Source organism: Ovis aries, chromosome 26, assembly GCF_016772045.2.
Source record: "Ovis aries strain OAR_USU_Benz2616 breed Rambouillet chromosome 26, ARS-UI_Ramb_v3.0, whole genome shotgun sequence".
Classification (NCBI taxonomy): domain Eukaryota; kingdom Metazoa; phylum Chordata; class Mammalia; order Artiodactyla; family Bovidae; genus Ovis; species Ovis aries.
In genome coordinates this window covers 35,468,378-35,488,542 of record NC_056079.1, presented here as the reverse complement: position 1 = coordinate 35,488,542, position 20,165 = coordinate 35,468,378, and the positions used below count along the sequence as shown (strand labels likewise).

At 47.9% G+C, this 20,165-nt stretch overlaps 1 pseudogene; it reads right to left on the bottom strand.

Annotated features, from left to right (window-relative positions):
• Positions 1-3,417: 3,417 nt before the first annotated feature.
• LOC114111051 (small nuclear ribonucleoprotein Sm D2-like) lies at positions 3,418-3,881 on the bottom strand (annotated as a pseudogene).
• Positions 3,882-20,165: the final 16,284 nt, after the last annotated feature.

The following is a 20,165-nucleotide window of genomic DNA, read 5'->3' as shown; positions in this document are numbered from 1 at the left end:
CTGAGTCTGACTGGAAATATTAGGCAAGATTTAAGATGTTTCCTCTTTAATAGTTCAACAAGAATGACTTTACTTGTTTTATCAGAAATGAGAAACCGGACAAGTTTTCTTGTCTAGTCTCCTTCAATTAATTGATTTAAGAACATCTGCAATACCTTTGTTTAAGGCTATTTGAGTAAAGACTTCGGGGAACAATGCAGGCCGAGCAGAGATGTATCCACACAATAAAACCAGATCCGCAGTCAGAAACTCTAACGTCTGTTTATCAGTGTTTCGCAATTAATTGGCTTAGAGTCGTGATTGATGCCCAGGGAGCTATAATCAGCTGCAATCAGGAGAGATCTAGAGAAGAAGCAGATCAAAACCAAGACATTCTTCCCCAGAGATGATTTCTGAGAAAGAAATATGGGTGATTAGCCCCGGCATCTTGATCACCTCCCTTGGCTAGTCTGGCACAAACCCACTCCCCCCTGCCTTCTTCTTCATTTCAGGATTAAATCCAGGCTACCAGACAGAGCGTCTAGCCAAATCTTTCATGTGAAGAATTCTTGGAAAAGCTGCATACAGTACAGCCCAGTCTTCTGGATATCAAAGTGATTTCCCACAAAAGGAAGCCCTGTGAGCAGATAGCTCATGTGGATCACTGATGGATAGCTTGACTTGCATCAGGCAGCAACTCTCTGCACTGCTTTTGAGACCCTGGGACCAGGGGTTTCATGAAGCTTCTGTAATGCATTATCCTGAAGGAACGGATCAAGGTGGCCCTCCAGCATCAATGTCCCCATGGAAGTTTTTTGACAGTGACCTAGGATTTGTAGTGTCACAAGGCTCCAAGTCTCAGGAACTCATGCTAATCACTCAGGCTTGTTGACAAATATGGCATCAGAAGCACTGATATCTCTGATTACATGAGTAAGAATATACATTAATACACACAGATTAGATGGATAGATAGATACAGAGAGAGCTATGTCACATTTTAGAAAATGTGCCTGCTTTGGTGGAGATGTGTTTTGGTAGAAAATATTTTTCCAGTAGGTGACAAAGCTTACAGGGGAGAGAATTCTTTTTCCAGAAGGCCATAATGGTGATTTTTAGTAGTAATTGTGGAGGCAGAAAAATGAGAAGCTACAAGAACCTTCTTTTCAGTTTGCTGTAGAAGAGATAAAGCACAAATCGCCAAGCCCTGAGGAGGTGAACCCCAGACTGTACAGACTAAGAGACAACATGGAAAATTCTATTGAAAGCCCTTTTTTTCCCACTTAGATTCCTGATGGATGGAAGGACTTGGGAACATCTTTCTTTTACACTGATTTATTGATGCAACAAATATTCCTAGAGCAGTATTATCAAGCATTGTGGTAAGTGTTGAGAATTCAGAAGCAAGGCAGAAATTTGCCTATTGATGGATATTTAGACAAAATATCCAGTTTTTCCCATGACAGATAGTGCTGTTTGAACATTTTGCACTTCCTGTGAGTTATAGAGAAACTTGTGTTTCGCTACGGTAGATTGTTAGAAATGGAATAGCTGGGTTACAGAGTTCATACATCTTCAGCTTGACTATGCTGCTGCTGCTGCTGCTAAGTTGCTTCAGTCATGTCCGACTCTGTGCAACCCCGTAGATGGCAGCCCACCAGGCTCCCCCATCCCTGGAATTCTCCAGGCAAGAACACTGGAGTGGGTTGCCATTTCCTGCTCCAAAGCATGAAAGTGAAAAGTGAAAGTGAAGTCACTCAGTCGTGTCTGGCTAGTAGTGACCCCATGGACTGCAGCCTACCAGGCTCCTCCGTCCATGGGATTTTCCAGGCAAGAGTACTGGAGTGGGGTGCCATTGCCTTCTCCGCAGCTTGACTATATATATATATATATATATATATATATATATATATATATATATATCCCTAAATCCATCTGTAAAGTGGTTGTTCAGATTAAATTCCTGACAGAAGATATGAGTTCCCGTTGCTCCATATTATTGCCGATTCATCACATTGTCAGACATTGTAAGTTACCCAATAGTATTTCACTGTGGTCTGTTTTATTTCCTTGACTGCTGATGTGGTTGGGCATTTTTCATACATTTATTGGTCATTTGGATTTTCTTTTTTCAGATTCTCTCTGGAGGAATTTGTCCTACTTTGTTCACCCTTTCCTGTTTCCAGAAGGGTGAATACTTTCTCTGTCATGGAACAATTTCCATAAATGTCTGGATGTGTTTCTGGACTGTCTAATTCCTTCTATCTCTCTCTCTTTCTGTACCAACACTTCTCGGTCTTGATTAATATAGTTTAGGACGTGCCTGGTGGGCCAGTGGTTAAGAATCCACCTGCCAATGTAAGGGACACAGGTTCGATCCCTGGTCCGGGAAGATTCCACATGCTCTGCGGCAACTAAACCCAAGTGGCACAACTACTGATATGGCGCGCTGGAGCCCATGCTCTGCAACAAGAGGAGGCACTGCCGTTTGAAGCCCGTGCACCACAACTAGAGAGGGAGCTCTCTGCAACTAGAGGAAACCCGCGCGCAGCAATGAAGACCCACGGCAACCAAGAGGAAGTAAGTTTGCTTTTAAAAAGCAATACCAAGTCATCCTAAACCACTTTGCTCTATCCTTAGAATGCAAGCACAAATTAACATTTTAAAATTTGTTAATATATTTTACATCAGCAAATGCAATGAGAAAAGCCATAAGTATTAGTCTGTGAGGGTTGCCGTTATGGAATACCACAGACTGGGTGGCTTAAACAGTAGTACTTAATATTCTCACAGTTCTGAAGGCCAGAAGTCCAAGACCAGAGTGTGAGCAGGTGTGGTGTGTTCTGAGACCTCTCTCCTTGGCTTGCAGTTGCCCCATTCTCGCTGCTTCTTCAAGATAATTTTTCAGTGCCTGTGCACCTCTGGTGTCTCTCTGTGGGTCCTAAGCTCCTCCTCTTACAAAGACTACCAGTCAGAGCAGATTAGGGTGCACCCGAATGGAAGCATCACTGGCCATCCTTTCTGGCAGTGTTTGTCAGTGTCAGCCTCCTCTGCTCAGCCCCGTCCTGGATGGCGGAGCTCTTGCGTGGTTTTTACATGTGAATGGAACAAAAGAAGGACTTCAGCCCCACTCAGGCTGGCCTATCTCACCTGGAGCGCCTCCTCTCCTCCTTCCCTCCCATCCACAGCCTGGCTCCAACCTCATCCCTTTCAGGTGACCCTGGACCACAGTAATCTCAGCACCCTCTCCTAAACTCCTTGGAAGTTTCTTGTCTGCATTATTCCTTTACTTTTCACCATATATGTTTCCTGATGTCATGTCTTCTTCTTCTTCTTCTTTTTTTTTTTTTTTTTAAACTCAAGACTTTATTATCCCAAGTACACAGGGCAGGTCTTCACAAAACAAAGGGGCAAGTTCTGATGGCAGGGAGGGGGCCTCTACTTGCAAGCAATGTGTGGGTTTTGTGAGACTACAGTGACCGAGTCCTTGCACAGGAGCATCTTTGAGATGCAAAGGTCCTTGTTGAACCCACTCCAGTGCTCTTGCCTGGAGAATCCCAGGGATGGGGGGCGCCTGGTGGGCTGCCATCTATGGGGTCGCACAGAGTTGGACACGACTGAAGTGACTTAGCAGCAGCAGCAGCAGTCCTTGTTGACTGGCTTGGACTTCTTGCCCTTACCACTCTTGGGGACCTGGGTCCGCATCTCCTTCAAATTCTCCCACATGTGTTGAACGCCCTCACCCAGCCCAGGAACGTTCTGTTGTTGTGGCGGTTGATGAGCCCTTGGGTGCTGTTCTTGACCGACCACGTGAGCACAGAGAGTGGCCTGACGTTCAGCTCCTCCTCCCCCTACTCCTGCAGCTCCTCCAGGGTCATCTGCCTCCCGGGCTTGTTGAGGAGGCTCACGGTGGCCACGCCCTCTAGTCACTACCATCCGCATTGCTTTGACCTTTCGAAGAGAGAGCAAGGGAGAGCCCATGTCTTCTATTGTTAATTTAACTGCTTGTAATGATAGGTTTTCTGTGTTCGTTAGGTAGTAGGTCTTCTCAGAGTAGAGATCAGATTCTTACATGGTCCACAGTAAGTGTTCATAGTAGTTGTCCAATCAGTACTGCTTGAACGTATGTATGAAGGCATTCATAAATGAACCAATGGGTGAATGACTGAAATATAAGGAAATCATACACACCCTAGCTTTGGGGGTGCTTCTTGGCGATGGCTTGGTACTCGAGGCTGGAAAAAGTGCCAGGACTCCTTGGAGCCCTGAGCACATGTAATTACTACCCTGTGGATGAGGTTTCTGCTCTAGCATCCATCTGGGGTTTGCTTTGCTAAGGAATTTGTCATGTCATTAACTCTACCTCCATCCCAAGGGTAAATGGGTTCCCTGACACCGGGGTCCTCATGACCCTCAGCTCAGTGATTGAGCAGAGCTCCGTGTTTACTCAAATCCTGTCTCTGTGCAGCCAGTAGTGAGGCGCTGATTAACAGCTCTTACTGTACATGGCAGTGGCCCTCAATCACTTCCACATGCCCTGACTTCATGTTCTATTGTTTCAGCCGCTAATTTTCAAAATCCCCTAGACAAGATCTCTGCTCTGAAACATGTGTTTTGGAGCTGTTCCTTTCTGCTGTGCGCAGCTACAAAACTTACATGTGGTTTAATTCAACAGCAGGGCGGAAAGGGAGACGTGTGCATAATTTTTCTCCCTCCTCTCCTCCTTTGCGTCCCGTTTCTGCCAAAGCCTTTGGCCAGGATCCAGAAATGGCACATTCAATAATACCCAATGTGTTTGGGTAATATTTCATAATTACATCGTTGTTGGGAAAATTGTTGCCTTGAGAGTAATTCCTATGCACACACAGAAAGTCGGAGGCCCACGTGCCCCTTCGCACTCCCCCCCTGCTAGAGGGAGGCGAGGAGGCAGAAGAGAAGAAAGAAGGGAGAAGAGGAAGGAGAGAGGAATATGAAATTTGTCTGTTTGGCTCTCGTAAGGGGACGCATTAGAGAAGATTTATAACATGGTGAAGGATGAATATTAACAGATTTTAGGAATCCCGCCAATTCTATGCTTGGAACTGATTTTCTTCAGAAGGTAAATAAAAAAACCCCATATCTAGGTTTCCAGAAGACAGAGGGGTAGATGATGCTGTCGACTGGAAACCTAGGAGATAGCCCATGTTCTGCCCACACTGCATTCATGAGTGAGCCCCAGTGACGGCTGGTCAAACATGGTGCCTCAGGTAGCCACCCTTTCCAGGCTCAGCATCTTCCTGGAAGCTGGTTTCCGAGGCTCCAAGGAAGCGAATGCACAGTTGGGAGGCCCAGAGGAAAGGCTCTGGGGTGTGGAGGGAAGGAAGGCTGGTGGAATGCCAGGTTAACCTGGGGGGTCTGGTTAAATGGTGATTTCTCAGCTGTGGGCTCCAGGGTCTGTACTGGCCGGCGCTGTCTCAAGAGCAGCTTCTCCCCAGGTTGTGCAGAAATCACTGGGGAGAGTGTCCAATCAGCCTGCAGTTCCCACGTCTCCCCATCAGGAGCTTCTCTGCATGTCTGTAACTGATGTTTTTGGAAAAGACTTGTGCAAACCTTCCCTCTATGTACCTTTCATTTTAGATCTAAATTCTTGGTATGAGATGCTAGCTCAGTCCCTGCAAAGATGTCATTACCCCGAAGAAGAGACCTCTGTCCAGGGCAGTCACCTAGACGAATGCTCCTCAGGGACCACTGCAGAGCCTGGCGATGAAGAGGTGACCGCAGTCCACGGCATCTGGCCTCAGAGGCCGCTGATGGGTTTTTCACGAGCGCTGACTTGAATTGGTGACAGCAGCCCATGTTCTTGTCTTCTTGACATTTCCAAGCAATTTGGGACGGATCATTCATGTAGTTTTAGCCAAGAGGAGGTTTTGGTTATGGCCCAGGATGTAATTGATTAAGAACGAAACAAGTAAAGATCATATTGAAAGCACTATACCCCAAACCACCATCATCAGAGGCCAATCTTCTAAAACAAAGCAAAGTCAAACCTCCAAACAAAGTAAGCCACCATCTACGAGACAGCATCTCCTGGTACCCTCTGAGGATCTCTGCTTCCCATAATACCGCTATCCAATTGGATGGTAAATTCCAAGAAGGCAGGTGTCCTGGCCAGTCTTGCTCTTTATTGAATTCCCAGCACCTAGTACTAGAATATAATAGTCCCTTAAAAAATCCCTGATGAATAAGTTTGCACATTAAAAATGATTAATTAGAAAAGAAACCAGTGGACCTAGAGGACTGTCATACTGAGCGAAGTAAGTCAGACAGAGAAAGAGAAATATCATGATATCTCTTATATATGCAATCTGAAAAGAAATGATACAAATGATCTTATATTTACAAAACAGAAACAGACTCATAGAGAATGAACTTACGGTTGCCAGGGGGAAGAATGTGAGGAAGGGATAGTTAGGAAGTTTGGGATGGACATGCACACATTGCTATATTTAAAATGGATAATCAACAAGGACCTACTGTATAGCATAGGGAACTCTGCTCACTATTATGTGGCAGCCTGGATGGGTGGGGGGTTTGGAGGGAAAATGGATACATATATATGTATGGCTGCGTCCCTTTGCTGTCCACCTGAAAGTGTCACTGCACTGTTAATTGGCTACACTCCAATATAAAATAAAAAGTTTTTTTTAAAAAAAAAAAAAAGAAAAGAAACCAAGCAAGCAAATAAAACCAACACAATCAGGGACTAAGATCTGAAGGGGAATTTTCAATTTCATTTAAAGAACAGTATGGAGCCAGGCTGGGCTGCCCTGGTGGCTCTGATGGTACAGAATCCATCTGCAATGGGATTCAGTCCCAGAGTCAGGAAGATCCCCTGGAGAAGGAAATAGCAATCCACTCCAGTATTGTTGCCTGGGGAATCCCATGGACAGAGGAGCCGGAGGGCTACAGGCCACTGGGTCGCAAAGAGTTGGACATGATTGAGCGACTGAACAACATACAAGCTGGGTTAAGTACCATTCTGCTCTGCTTGTGTGTAACTTGCCCTTCAATCTATGTGTAGGTGGGATGGTCTGTTTCCCCCTCCAGCCTGAGAATGTTTCTAAACGTTCATATCATTAACCTTCATGAACCTTAGCTGTTCCAGATGATTCCTGGGGCAACAGATAAATAATTCTCAGTCACTCAGCCCCAACCGGTGGTACATCATGGAAGAATCAATGTAGACTTATTTTCACGAAGTTTTACACTTGGGGGGCCCTGGTAGATACGAATTTGAAGTAAGTCTTCTCTTGGGCCAGAGCCGTGGACCAAATGATTTGGCTGCCATTTTCTGAATTCTCGATGCTTCTGACGGTGAGGAGCTTGGACCTCCTTTGGGGAGGATGGAGCCACCTACCCCACCTCAGGCCTGGAGCTTCCCTAATAGGAACCAGATGGTGGGTTTGGATTGATCCAATTTACAAAGCATACAGCTGGGGCTTTCAGCAACCCCTTCTTGAATCTGACCAAATTCATGAAAGCTTGCCTGCGGTCTGAGGCCGTGCCTCATCTGAAGCCTCAATGGAGTGCGTGTCCCTGTGTGTCCCCTCCCCAGTCTCTGTTGCCACCCCCACCATGACAGACTGAGAATCCAACAGGTTTGGGTTGGGAGCAGAGCATTTAGAGCAAGTCACACAACAGGCTTCTGAGTTGGGTACCAAGCCAAACACGACCTGATTTACAGGAACTTGGGTCCCCCTCCCCCTCGTAGAGCAGGCCTACTCCCTGTAATTGACCTGGCTGGAATTCTCACCACAGAGATTACAAAACTGGGAGCAATTAGCTGGAGATATTCATAGGTTCTGTCATGTACAGTATTTGTAACAAAGCCTTCGATTGAATTCCAAATGGAGAATTTTTATTCCTGGAGCCAAAGAGGACTTTGTTCTACGGTTTACATCATGAAACTATTTTTAGAGTCCAAGTCTGCTTCGGCTGAGGAAGCCAATGTTCCCTGTCCTTTCCCGGATCCCTGGTGCCAACACCCTTCCCCATCAATTCTTTTCATTCCCCAGAGCTGGGCATGTGGCTGGACATGACTGGGGAAGGAGGAAGGCTTCAAGGGGATCAGCCCGCAGTGGGCAGCTGTCTCTAGGGGACTCCAGAGGGATGGGGACCAGTATCATCTCAAGACCCAGCCTAAATGGACAAACTGTTGAAAGCTCCTGGAAACCATGGTTGAGAGTTTAAAAGCCTGGAGGTGGCCGTCTGTCCTCTCCTGTCAAGACAGAACAGGAGACATCGGTTTTGTTCTTATCATCTCCCAGCATCCTTCTAGAGACCCCTACACTCTCTGTGCAGGGCCTGTTATAGGAGCAAAGATCTGAGTACAAGAGGTTGTTGTTCAGTCGCTCAGTCATGTCCAACTCTTTGCAATCCCATGGACCGAGACATGCCAGGCTTCCCTGTCCTTCACTATCTCCTAGAGTTTGCTCCAACTCATGTCCGCAGGCCCTCAAACCTAACAGAACTCCTGTTCCTTCTATTTATGTTTGTGTCCTTCTTTGTACTTTTCACAGTGGTTTTATCCATCTCTCTTAATGTGATGTCTAACTACTGTAAGTGGAACTTGGGATTCTAACGGTTAGAGCAGGCAGATAGCTAAGTATGAGCAGAGAAATGGGAGCGAGGGCCACGGGGCAGGAATCCACGCATGTTATACACAGCAGGAATCCACAGGCAGACAATGTTAGCAGGGACCTTCGGACTGACAGGAAGCCACACCTTTTGGTTGATAAGGGTTCCAGGGGTGGACGGAGAAAGGTTGGGAAAGGCAGGGGTCTCCTGACTGAATGTAACCTGCCGCTCAGTGTGTTCTCATGATAACATTAGCCTTACAGATAAGAAGGGCCCGTGATGCACTTTGACACATCTGATCTAAGCTAAATAGGGATAAGATTGCTCCTCCCCTCAGGAAAATGCAGCTGGGATGAAAATCAGGGAAGCTGACCCCCAGACTCCTTCCCCAGTGAATATTCCACCCTCTCATTTGTACATTCCTCCTAAGCCGCCTGCCAAAGGGTCCCGGGGCAGCAGCCCTTCACCTGTCCGCCCGTTCTTCCTCCGAGCAAGCTGTGCTGTGTTTAGTTGCTCAGTCGTGTCCGACTCTGCAACTGCGTGGACTGTAGTCTGCCAGGCTCCTCTGTTCATGGGGATTCTCCAGGCAAGAATACTAGAGTGGGTTGCCATGCCCTCCTCCAGGAGATCTTCCTAACCCAGGGATCCAACCCAGGTCTCCTGCACTGCAGGCAGATTCTTTACTGTCTGAGCCACCAGGGAAGTCCTTGCTTAAATAAACGTTCACTGTGCTTTCTTATGGAGAAGGCGATGGCACCCCACTCCAGTACTCTTGCCTGGAAAATCCCATGGGCGGAGGAGCCTGGTTGGCTGCTGTCTATGGGGTCGCACAGAGTTGGACACCACTGAAGTGACTTAGCAGCAGCAGTACTTTCTTAGGGCTTCCCCTGGTGGCTCAGACAGTAAAGAATCTGCCTGTGATGCAGGAGACCTGGGTTCCATCCCTGGGTCAGAAGATCCCCTGGAGAAGGGAATGGCAACCCACTCCAGTATTCTTGCATGGAGAATTCCATTGCCAGAGGAGTGTGGCAGGCTACAGTCCATGGAGTTGTGAAGAAATGGACACGACTGAGCATCTAACACTTTACTTTCTTTACCTCTCTGCTAGTCTCCGCATTCTTTCTCCAACAAGAAAGAGCCTTAAATTCACCGGCAGCATAATGATGGGGGAACAGAGGACCAGACAAGAGAGGTCATCTTCAAAGATCTTTTAATGGGATAGCAGCTCAAGTTTCTCAACTCCTATTTCAGAGGTTTTTCCAGTAAACTGTGTAAGTCAGTTCAGCTGGGGAAGAGGTTTCTAGGAAGAGACTGTCCAGAGGGGAGAAATGTCCCTGCCTGACCCTCCTCGGAGCCTGCTGAGCTGGGTCACATCCTTTAAACATGCCAGCTGTCTTCCTTGCTGGCAGACTCTGGGGGCTTGGTTCCTGGGATGAGAAGCACTTCCCACTTCTGTCCTCCTCGTGGGACCTCTGTGCTAAGTGTAAGCTTCATGGAGCACTGGGTTGTGACTAGTTAAGTGAGTCCTGACATCCAGGGGTGTGCAGACTCAGGTCCAGGGCTGACCCCAGACCATGCAGAGCTAAAGGCACCTCTTCCAGTCAAACTCAGCTCCACAGCCGGGCACAGCGCTCGGGAAGGAGCCGTAATAGCAGCCCGCCGTCCCTGTCCCCTGGGTCAGGGCAGATGACCTTAACCCTAACAGAAAGAGGGGATCAGAGTGGATGCCAGGCTTCTCCGCATCAGGCAGGGAGTTGGGGAAATCACCTCTGGGGGTGACGGGGGGAGGCGCCTCCCTCCTCCCATATAGTGCCGGCCATACAGCCTGACTCAGGAATCCATCCCCTCTTGTTTTCCGGGCTGTGCGGGCCTTTGGAAGGAATGAGCAGGATTTCCCACCTCCCCTCAAGGGCAGCAGGGCTCTGTGAGGGAGCTGAACCTCCCTCATCCCAAGGGAGGAGCAAGTACAGGCTTGCGCAGAGGAGGAGCTAGCCAATCCCACCGGGGGTTTCTCAGGTTGAAGGGCAGGAAGGATGCCCAGAGTGGAAGGATGGAGAGGTCCTGGCCCCCTGGGTGTGGGGACCTGTGCTCTGCGGGCACCCAGTGACAGGAGGTCCGGGACCCGGGATGGAATGCATGTGAAGTCTGGGGGTGAACAGGAAGTGCCACGTCTGTAAGAGCTTTGAAGGGTTCTCGAGACTCCCTGATAGGCTTGGAAGGAGTGGGCGGGAGAAGCAGAGCCTGGGTCTCAGAAGGGACAGGGCAGGCTTGGACCTCAAGCATCAACGCGGGGAAGACAGTGCTGAGGTGGGGGACCCTTCCCCACTTCTGGGATGCTGTGAACGGCTGCATTTTTTTTTTTCAATGATCTGAGAAGAATCGAAACTGACTTAGAAGGTTGAGGGAGGTTGAAGATCGCATAGAGAAATAAAGCAATGGGCTGATTCTTGAGCCCATGGTTTGTGAAATAAATTTATGCTGTGTACTAGCCCCAAGAGAAGCATGTGTTCACCTCCAGTCAGCCCACAGCTCCTCTGGGCCACCATCACCAGGACACACGCAAAGGCCAGCCTCTTGCATCTATGTGCCCTTTTCCCAACATTTGGGGCTTTCCTGGAGGCTCAGATGATAAAGAATCTACCTTCAATGCCGGAGACCTGGGTTCGGTCCCTGGGTCAGGAAGATCTCCTGGAGAAGGGAATGGCAGCCCACTCCAGTATTCCTGCCTGGGAAATCCCAGGTCAATCCCAAGTCAAACATGACTGAGTGACTAACACTTTCCCAACATAACACAGGCAGATGATCTTTTTGGAAAGTACTTTTTTTTTTTTGCAAAGCACTTTTTTTTTTTGCAAAGCAGCCACATTTTTTTTCATTGAAATTTTTTAATACAATTTTTAAAGATTACACTCATTTACAATTATTGTGAAGTATTGGTTGTATTCCCTGTGTTGTACAATACCTCTTTTAGCCCCCAGTGGTTTTGACCTTCCCCTCATCAACCCCTATATTCCCTTTTCCCCCTTCCCACTGGACTGTTCTCTTTCTGAGTCGATATCTTTTTCTGTTATATTCACTAGTTTGTCACTTTTCAGATTCCACGTATAAGTAATATCATACAGTTATTTGTCTTTCTGTGATTGATTTCACTAGCATAATACCCTCCAAGTCCATCCTTGTTGCTGTGAATGGCAGCATTTTGTTCTTTTTATGAGTAGGATGCCATTGTATAGACATATACCTCATTTTCCTTATCCGTTCATCTATATGTAGACCTTTAGGTTGCTTCCATATCTTGGCAACTGTAAATATTGCAAAGCAGACACATTTTTAAAAGTTTGATGCTTGGGGCTGGTGCACTGAGATGACCCAGAGGGATGGTACGGGGAGGGAGGAGGAGGGGGGTCCAGGATGGGGAACACGTGTATACCTGTGGCAGATTCATGATGATGTATGGCAAAACCAATACAATATTGTAAAGTAATTAATCAAGCAAATTTATTTCTTAATAAATAAATTTATATTAAAGAAAAAAGCTTTCATCTGATTTCATTCACAAAATATTTGTGGGACTGTAGAAAAGCTCACAGACGGATTTACTGCTATTTCTTGAGGTCTGTCTTGACTTCTGGCAAATCTACTGTTTCCTCTGTTCATCCAAGACCTGGAGACTATGTCCTGGGCTTCTTGAGTTTGAGATGCTCCAGAATAGTGAGAAAGTGGTAGGGCAAAAAAGTGGAGAATGCGACTTGGGTCTCTAAAAGTGCGAGGGGGCAGGGGCTGGTAAGGCAGCCCTTCTGAGAACATTGCCTGTAAATGTTCTGTCTTGCCTCCCAGTCTTTCTGTGCAAATTTTCTGGGCTCCCATGTAACCTTGCACCTCAACTGGTGGGCAGGGGCTCTGCTTCTGCTTTTTCCTAAGTAGCAGAGGAGGCTACACTGTGACCTTGATTCTCAGACCATAACACCATCTCTGATAGAAAATGTGGTCAGGGACTGTCCTGGTGGTCCAGGGATTAAGACTTCATGCTTTAAATGCAGGGGGCCTGGGTTCAATTCCCGGTTGGGGAACTAAGATCCCGCATGCTGTATAATGTGGCCACATAAATTATGAAAAAAAGAAAAGAAAACGTGGTCAAAAAGAAGACACTATTCTGTCCCTGAGGTGAAGGAAGGCTGCCACAAATCCAAAGCATTACTACGCCAGACCCTCCTTCTCCTGCTAAACCTGGAATTGATTCTGAGGATGTTTTTCAACCTGCAATAGAAGTATTTCTAGTTCTAAGTTCTGATGTGAACTGTTTCAAATATCTGTCCTTATCCTGAATGAAACTCGAACCAGGGTAACATCGGGCTCAGTTCAACCATCCCTATTTTTCGTTTTGAGTCTCTGACAGAGGGAAATGGAAGCCCCTCTTTGAACTCTCTGTTCTGTGGAGCACCGATCTCCCCCTCACTCACTCACCGGAAAAACGCGAAGGGTGTGGAGCAGACTCTGGAGCAGGGCAAAGAATGCCCACATCTACTTCTGCAAAACCTCCTGGGGTGCCAGCTCTGCACCGTCCCCTCTCCACCAAAAGGCAGCATTCCTGAGCTGCCCACACGGGCTTGTGGGTCCTGGCCAGCTCTGCCCCCCAGGACTGGCTGTCTTTGTCATCCACACTTTGGGAATTAACGTCTGGAATTCTTCCATCTCCCTCCTGCATCTGTTGACCAGAGCCTGGCTGATGGAGGCTCGCTTCTCTCCCCTGTACCGCGCAGGGCACTCAGAGGATCCATCCCCCCAGAGCTCTCTCCTTCTAGGGCCCCCGAGCCAGCTGGCTGCACCTCCTTCCTTGGCTGCCGTGGCTTGCGGGCTCTTGGGGTCTGCTGGCCATGACCTTCAGAGCCTGAGTTCCAGCCAAACCTCTGTTCTTTTTCAGTTTTCTCCTTGGCTCTTTCCCGTTTCCCTGAGCACTGCCCACTTTCTTCTTTGGCCCTTCCATCCAGGCAAGGTTCCTATTCTTTTCCAGACAAAGAGAGTCATCGTGAGCAACAGGATCCCGGAATAAAGTAGAGGGAAAGTGGCTTGAGTCCAGGAAAGCCCAGAAGCTTCAGAAGTGCTGTCAAGAGCCTCGTTACTGCTGGGCTGGCTGTGTTGGTTGGACAATGAGGTCGGACAATGCTAAACAGTGCGTGGGGCTCAAAGATTAGCAGAAAGAAACCACAGCAAGAAACTGGGGAATATGGATCTGGCCATGGTCACCTCCAGATGACGTATTAAAGTGTTGAAATCTCCCTCTAGACCAGGGATCTCCAAAGCCTGGGCCACAGACTGGTCCTAGTTTGTAGTCTATTAGGAACTGACAGCGGAGGTGAGCGGTGGGCAAGCGAGTGAAGCTTCATCTGGATTTACAGCTGCTCCCCATCGCTCACAGTACTGCCTGAGCTCTTCCTTCTGTCAGATGAGCTGCAGTATTAGATTGCAGAGGAGCTTGAACCCTGCTGTGCACTGCTCAGGTGAGGGAACCAGAGTTCATGCATTTCATGAGAATCATCCCCAAACCATCCTCCCCCCAACTCTGATCTATGGAAAAATTTCACCTGCCACCAAACCGGTCCCTGGTGCCAAAAAGGCTGGGGTCTCTGCTCTAGACTAAAGAGGCAATGGGGAATGATCTGCAGAAAATCAAGCCTCTGTGAATACTGACTAGCCTTAATCTCAGCTTTTGAAATGTAGGGTAAAGGATACGGGGAACTCTTGCCCTGGCCTTAATTCTTTCTCCTGGGCTGAACACCGTGGTCTGGGAGCCTTGGGAGAAATAAAAGGAAGAGGATGTTGAGCATAGCCAGATACATGCCTCAGTTATTAGGAAAGGATTCCCAAAGGGGAAAAAAATCGAAAAATAACCCAAGAGATTCCATGACATGTGAAAAGCCAACCAATAATTGGGAATAATAGCAATGAAGAGAACAAGGAAAGTCATCAAAGAAAGAGCATAACCACCATGAAGCTTGCTAATTAGCTCGGATTTTACAAGCGGTCATGCAAAAGATGGAAGGAAAAAGCACACGAGCTGGACAATCGATATGAAATATGTCAGAGAGATTCAAGATCACAGCGAGCCATGGATTGTAAATAGTGGCAAAAAACAAGATGGACTATTTGGAGTCAAGACATGACAATGAGATGAAGCCAATGATTGGGAAAGATTGTGTATGGCCGAAGAACACAGCCTCTCGCCGGAGAAGCCAAAAGAACTTTCAAGACCCACTTGTCGCCGGAGGAGCCAAAAGAACTTTCAAGACCCACTTGTCTCTGGTAGAAGCTCTCTTCTCACACATATGTTTAACTTATTTACAAATAGCCCCAGGCCCACTATTTCCCCCACTCTTAGCTTGTAATTATGATCCATTTACATACTGAATTTCCCAAGCTTCTTTGTAGTGTAGGGGCCTTGCAGCTTGTCATGGGCCAGAGGGATATGAGCAGAATGAGGTGTGAAATCTTTAAGTGTCATCTCCTTAAAGAGCAAAGCCTGACTCTTCTGTCTCTCCTTTCTGTTGCTGTAAATCCAGAGGTGGAAGCATGTGCCACCACAGGAGAGGGGACCCACTAGCTGGGCTCCCTGACCTTTTGATTAGAGCTGATTTACTACCCTGAACTGTGGCTTTCCTAGTAGCTCAGACAGTCAGGCATCTGCCTGCAGCGGAGGAGACCCAGGTTCGATCCCTGGGTCAGGAAGATTCCCTGGAGAAGGAAATGGCAACCCTCTTCAGTATTCTTGCCTGGAGAATTTCATGGACAGAGGAGCCTGGTGGGCTATAGTCCATGGGGTCACAAAGAGTTGGACATGACCGAGCAACTAACACACACACACACACACAAACACACGCTACTCTGAACTACGTAAGTTTAGATTTTATGAGAAAAAGACATAGACTTTTAACTTATATAAGTCATTGTATTTGGGAGTGTTCTGTTATACCACTTAGCCTAATAAGCCTAAATGAACACAGAATCTAATCATCTCATTATGTAGAAGAGGCAAAGAGACCCTGAGAGTTCAAGTGCTGACACACAGCCATCACAGTTCCTGTGGGGCTGGTGCTTTGTGGGGAAGTAAGAGTGAGTGGCACGGGGAGATGGGAGAAGTAAATTGTTTCTGAGTGTGACAGCCAAATTTTGTGCAAGACATCTAACACACGCCAAGATTTCAAGTCAAGAGACTTGGAGAACCAGAACTCTGGATTTTCAAGTGCTTGCAAGTTCAACTCCTTGCTTTTGTCCTCTGACTCTTTGTCCCAATACACACACACACACACACACACACACCCCACATTCCACAAACACATACCACACACACATCACATCACACACACACTCTCTGCCACATCGAATTCATCGGCAGATCCACAAGAATATCATTATTGTGGGAAGTCCATGAGTTTCAGAGCTGTTTGTGAGGCAGCATTTTTGGGGCAATAGACAACTTTGACAATTGCATAAGTAATGAATGAGTTCTGATTGTGATACTAGTCATTAGGGAGAAGTATAAATTTATGTAAGAGAACAGCTTGACCTCATCTGGACAAGCCAGGAAGGTTTTTCTGAAGAAGGAATATATAAGTTGAGATCAAAAGCTCGAGTTGGAACTGACAAGATGAAGTGATATTGGACTGAAAGAAAGGACATTCCAGACAGAGAGAACAACAGGTGTGAGGTCCTGAGGCTGGAGATGTTTAGGGTCTTTGGAGAATGGAATGAAGGTGTTGTGCCTAAACTTAGGGGCGGAGGGGAAGAAGCAGCTGTGATGAAGATGAAGACGTGGCAGGCACTCAACCATGAGGACCTTGGGAACCAGATTATGCATTTTCTTCTTCTTTTTTTTGCTTTGTTTATTAGACCTTGGGACTTTGTAAGGAGCTTTAAAATATAGACTGACATAATCAGATTTGCATTGCCGCAATAATGCTCAACCTGGTGTCAAGAATGGATGCAAGCAGAGAACAAGTGTGAAGAGCTGACTCACTGGAAAAGAGCCTGATGCTGGGAAAGACTGAAGGAGGGAAGAGAAGGGGGTGACAGAGGATGAGATGGTCGGATGACATCACTGACTCGACGGATGTGAGTTTGAGTAAACTCTGGGAGTTGGTGATGGACAGGGAGGCCTGGTGTGCTACAGTCCATGGGGTTGCAAAGAGTTGGACACAACTGAGAGACTGAAATGAACTGAACTGAACTGAACTGAGAGAATGAGTGGTGTTGGGAGACGAGATAAGAGGCTGTTTTATCATTCCTGGTAAGGGGTTTCCCTGGTGGCTCAGAGGCTAAAGCATCTGCCAGCAATGTGGGAGACCCGGGTTCAATTCCTGGGTTGGGAAGATCCCCTGGAGAAAGAAATGGCAACCCACTCTAGTACCCTTGCTGGGAAAATCCCATGGATGGACAGGGAGGCCTGGCGTGCTGCAATTCATGGGGTCTCAAAGAGTCAGGCACGACTGAGCGACTGAACTGAACTGAACTGAACTGAACTGGAGAAGCCTGGTAGGCTACAGTCCATGGGGTCGCAAAGAGTCAGACATGACTGAATGGCTTCACTTTCACTTTATCATCCCAGGGAGGGATAATGGCGACTTAGTTGGTGGTCTAGAGCTGGAGACAAGAAGGGTTGTTTAGGAGACAGGGATGATGGGATTTGGCCATTGATGAAACAGGGGCTGGGAAAGAGGCAGCGTCAAAAATGTTTTCCAGGCTTCTGGCATGAATCCTTGCGTACCTGGTGCATGCCATCATTGGTATGGAGAAAATCAGAGGAAGGGCATATCTAGAGGAAAGCCATGAGTTCTCTTTTCATGATCTTGCGCAAGTGATAGCCTGTGAGTTTCAGGTTTTTATCTGTAAACTGGGAATGATAACGCTAGGCTTGTTGAGAAGATCAAATGAGATCACACATGCAGAAGAGCTGTGTGAGGCCAAACGCACAGTTCAAAGTAGGATCTTGTTACTGTCACAGAGACAGGAGGGATAGAGGGGAGAAACAGAAGGTTGATAAGCTGAAGGGGTAAAAGGACAAGCTGACCTTGAACCAAATCTGTCTAGTCTTTTTGGGAAAAACCAGTGAGAGAGGCAGAGCCAAACCTTGAGACCTCATCTGAGATGTTCTTTTCTAAGCCCTGGGAGGCCCTGCTCTTTGTAACTGCTTCAGGCTGGAAGCAGAGAGCAGTTCCCACTCCTGACCACCACCGTCAGGACAGTGTCTCCATTAGGGGTAAGTCTTCTGTGCACCACAGAAAATCCTTGAGGTTAGACCCTGCTGGTGCAAATCTGGAGCTGGGGTGGGTGTGATGAAAGCCTGCGGCTGTGGCCTAGACAACTTTGATCTGCTTAACATGTAACAATCTAGGCTGTTTGCTGTGCTCCAGAAACCATGGTTTCTTAGGAGGCCATCAGTGACACTTTTGATTGAAAACTAAGGCCATGGCACCTCACTCCAGTACTCTTGCCTGGAAAATCCCATGGATGGAGGAGCCTGGTAGGCTGCAGTCCATGGGGTCGCTACTAGTCGGACACGACTGAGGGACTTCACTTTCACTCTTCGCTTTCATGCATTGGAGAAGGAAATGGCAACCCACTCCAGTGTTCTTGCCTGGAGAATCTCAGGGACGGGGGAGCCTGGTGGGCTGCCCTCTATGGGGTCGCACAGAGTCAGACACGACTGAAGCGACTTAGCAGCAGCAGCATCATTCATTGACCTACCCTTGCCATATTCTGCAAATGAAATTTCTGTCCACGTGGTTGCTGAGGCCAAAACCATAGGCGTCCTTAATTTCTCATCCCTTTGCCCCCACAGCCCCTCATCACTGAGAGTGACCAAATTTAACACCCTGTCCACACACCCACTGCCATGACGCAGCATTTTCTTCCATCTGAGCTACTGCAGACACTGCCTCCTATCCAGTTCCCAAAGAGCAGCTCAGGCTACCTTCTCAAGTACGAACACTCCACTTCGCTCTGTGCTTAGACGTCTTCGTGGGTTTCCCCTCCTCATTTAGAATAAATCCAGACTCCTTGCGATGGTCCACAAGGCCCTGCACACCGTGGCATGAGCGAGGAGCAAAACCCGCCATGTTGATTTATTTTAATTATGGCATAATGAGCCCTGGGTTACTTTGAGTCACTTTTTAGGTCTTGGTGCATCTGTACTAGCCTGCGCTGGTGATTTTATCTTGCTTGATCCTGATAAGGCTAGAAACTTAGCAGTGGAAACTTGACCAGGAGAGGAAAGTCCTCTGCATCTGCTTTGATCACCAGTGTCCCAGTGGGGGAGGGAAAGATGACCCCTTCCAGGACGAGGCGGGACTGCTTGTGTCTGACTAGCTACCTGACACAGTTGGAGAGGACAACTGCCCAATCAGAGCAGATGTTGGCCAAAAACCAACATGTGGGCCCTGGTGCCTGCTGGTTGAGTACCAGGCCCACTCATGTTCTGGACATTCAGCCTTGTCTGCCTCCGTTTGGTTCCTCAAACTGAGAAACTGATTGCCTTTGAGCATTTCACCAGCTGCCCCTTCTACTGGGCATTCTCACCCTCCAGCTTCTGGGCAGGCTTAAATCTCCTTGTCCCTTAGGCTCCAACCCCCAGTTTAAAAGGCCTCCAGTGGCCCTCCATCTAGAGTGCTCCCCACCTGTGATGACCTGCCTGGCCGTCTCATTCCTCCCTGCTAGGAGATGCCTGTCCCTCTCCGACAGCTTGAAGGCTGCAGAAGAGGGCGTTCAGCCAGTGGATGTATCCCAGGGCCTGGAACAGTGTCTGGCAGAGAGCAGGCCCTCGACAATCATGGCTGGACGATGAGCCAATTGGTGGCACTTCCCAGGAGTGGAGCCATGTGCTTGGCGGGGGCCTGGCCTGGGAGGAGATGCTTGCAGCTGCGGTGCCCAGGGTGTGGACAGGTTGGTGGACAGTGTGGGCTGAATGTGGAGGCCCCCTCATTGTTACAGGAAGGACAGCTGACCTGGGTCTCAGGGAGAAAAGCATGACAAGGAGCTGCTTTTACATTCCTTTCATCCTAGGGGCTGTGAGGATAGGAGGTCGGGGGGCTCGCTTGGAAAAGTTAATTCCATCTACCCACAAACGTGCTGTTTGAATTTTGCCTTTAAAAACTTTTGGTACCAAGTCCAGTGGTGGGAGTAAGGGGATCTCCCCTCACCAGCAACAATTCTCCAACATCTGTTTGTCCCATGAGTCAGCTCGCTTCTGACCCTCCTTTCCAAGACAGCATCAGATCCCACAGGTTAGGGGGCTAAGCCCACCCACGCCCTTCAGACCCAACTGCAAGTCCTCACTGTCCCCTGTGTTTCTCACTGACCTGTTATAGATCGGAGGCTCCCGGGACCCCCTGCTTGGTGATGTCCATTTATCAGAGCAGCTCACAGAACTGAGAGAGATACTTAGTTATTAGAATGTTTACTCACTAAATCGTGTCCAGCCCTCGGCGACCCCATGAACTGTAGCCCACCAGGCTTCTTTGTCCATGGGTTTTTCCAGGCAAGAATAGTGGAGTGGGTTGCCATGCCCTCCTCCAGGGGAT